At 33.5% G+C, this 2680-nt stretch overlaps 1 long non-coding RNA gene across 1 annotated transcript in view; it reads left to right on the top strand.

Moving 5' to 3' along the window:
- LOC136797071 (uncharacterized) overlaps positions 1-154 on the top strand; it is a 1827-nt gene extending 1673 nt beyond the window's left edge. Inside the window, exon 2 of the long non-coding RNA XR_010844885.1 lies at positions 3-154. This is a non-coding gene — a long non-coding RNA (uncharacterized lncRNA). The remainder of the gene's footprint in view (positions 1-2) is intronic.
- Positions 155-2680: the final 2526 nt, after the last annotated feature.

Raw genomic sequence — 2680 nt, 5'->3', positions numbered from 1 at the left:
AGATGGCGAATAACTTACCTACTAGCTACCAGTCATCTAAATAACTTCTTCTCTGGCTAAAGAAACACTTAAATTACATTGGATTTTGGGAAATTCCCTCACGAAATTGAAATTTAAAAGGTGAGACTTTTAATTAGAGGTTTTGTGAAATTCACCGTGTTGTTTTTTATTCCTAATTTATTTATATTTAAAATTATTTACAATATTTATAAGAAAGGAACATATAATTTGTTGTAATTCTGTATTTACATCCCAATAATCCGGGTACCTGCGCTATCTCCTGCATACAACATAACCTTTTTTTAAGTTACGGAAAAATATTATTTAAAAAAAGAAAAGAACTTTCTACTCAGCCCGGATTTGAACCTGGGTCCTTGGAGATAGTAACAACGCGCCTTACCACGCTGCTACAGCGCTCCCTAAAAAAAATACATTTAATTTTGTTTATTTACATAAATTACCAGTTCTCATTGTTAGAAATAATAAATAATGGAAATAATTAATAATATATAAGAATTTTCTGGAGAAATTATAAATTTTAAAGAGAAAAAAGAAAATGGAGACAGGGGTTCGAAATGGAAAACTCCGAAGACGGCCGATCTCTCCCGAACGCAAGCATATGTACACAACGTTATTATCTTATTTTAAAATGTGTATAATTAAAATAAATTATACAACAAATGAATCCATTCAAGAATTTAGAAACACATATAGACAAAGAAAATGTCCGTGAGCTATTTTAACTACACTTAATTACGTTTGATACACATCAAGTAAATTTGCTGTAAGTGATATTATGACATGATAAAAACATTTGGAGAATCTACCCATTGATAGAACTCCAATAACATTTCTAGAGGAGAAGATCTCGAGGCCATCTTCTTTTCAGACGTCTAGGAGGATTATCAATAATCCATAGGGGACATTATTGATCAATCATAATCGGCAACATAGGGGACTATCAATAATTTGAAATAACAATACAGCATTTATGTTAAAAGAAATAAAGGAATAGTAACGAACTGTAGTATGGCATTAATCCCTCATATACTAACCAACTGAGCTCTTTCCTGTGTAGCCCATCGTACTTAGTTACAGCTCTCCAATTTGAGCCTTTTAACAAAGTGAATAACATTCTAGAGAGCAGGTCCATAGTCCAAAATATTTTATATATAGGTTCCCAAGAAGTGAATGGTATCTTACTTTTCATTGGAGCTACAGACCGTAATGTTGAAAACTGAATACTTCGATACCAAATCTAATTATCTTCTAAATATGGTTTTTATGTTTCGACCGTACATAAGCTTGTGTGCAAAGAAAAACTGGATCGGAAACATTTTGCATGATTGATTTGTTTTTCAGATTCTTTTACACCATGTCTGAGAGCGGTCAATCTTCCGCACATAATCGAGGTTAACTCCATGTTGATTCCTTGCAATTCTCAGTCTTTCGGTACCAATAAATTTTCTATTTTAGCACCTCTTTTGCTAGGTTATGAGCTAATCGGAAAGCCGACATCTCCAGAACTTTTAAAATATAATTTAGTGTGTTTTCTAGGCCGCCCGTAGCTCAGTGATTAAGACACAGTCTTACCAATTTGATGTCTATTGGCGGTGCCGGTTCGAATCCGGCCTGGGATGTTGACTTTTTTCATTGAGTGGCGGTCCCACAAAATGAAGAACTTTGACCCCCAACCATGGTTAGGCAGTATAGGACTCCAATGGGAGTCTTGGCCAAAAAAAAGTGTGTTTTCAGCGTATAGGAGTATATCCAGGCGATTCCCGTTTTCTGTGCTAAAACATGATTGGTTATCTTTATATTGGTAATATTTTTTATTGTATAACTTTATAATTTTTATTTTCCATTATCCAGGTCCCCTCCAGCAGAGAGGTTGGGCCAGGCGGCACAGACAAAGCCTTTACCCTTTGTTGATCGTAAAGGCGAAGGCTGTCCCCTCCTGGATATTAGCCAATGTCACGGCTTGATATAGTTCTCTCCTCTAGCTCTATCTCTCTCTACTCCAGGGCTATTGTTCCACCGTTTAATGACCGATAAAAAGTTTTATGTCGTATTATATTGTAGTAATTATGAAATGAAAAATAATCTTTTATCCGTAACAAATTGATGCTATTAATTGTATTGGCAAAATGTAATAATGTAGTTATTGAAAGGGCCTAAATTAGGTGATTCTGAAAACAGAACTTTTCGAGGAGTAGTAAATAACGAAGGAATTATGTTTTCGCTAAAAGTCTAAAAAAAAAAAAGATATGGAAGAGTTTTGGAAGACTTCGTCAGGGCTAAAAAAGATACAAACAACCATGGGCGTACCCAGCTGCCCCCTCCCCCCAAAAAAATGAATTTAATAAGAATTATATTTTTTTCAAGTATATACTAATTGTACTAACTAATAAAGCATTACTATATTTATATATAATGTTATTTAAAATTTTGGTTTCATTTTCCTTTTCTGTGCCGAAATATCAAAACCTGGGCCCTGTTCCATAATGAAAGCTAATAGTATTAGTTCATAGTAGTGTGGTTATAATACTAATACTTATTTTTTTCATGATAGGGATGACTATTAATGATATTACAGGAATTAAAAAATACTAAAGTACAACTTACTATTGTACAAGTCTGTGTAATTGAATTAAGATAAATCTACAAGACTAATAGTATT

Source organism: Halyomorpha halys, unplaced genomic scaffold, assembly GCF_000696795.3.
Source record: "Halyomorpha halys isolate HHAL.00 unplaced genomic scaffold, Hhal_1.1 Scaffold2363.1, whole genome shotgun sequence".
Taxonomy (NCBI): Eukaryota; Metazoa; Arthropoda; class Insecta; order Hemiptera; family Pentatomidae; genus Halyomorpha; species Halyomorpha halys.
The sequence above is the reverse complement of the archived record's forward strand: the minus strand, read 5'-3'. Positions and strand labels throughout refer to the sequence as shown.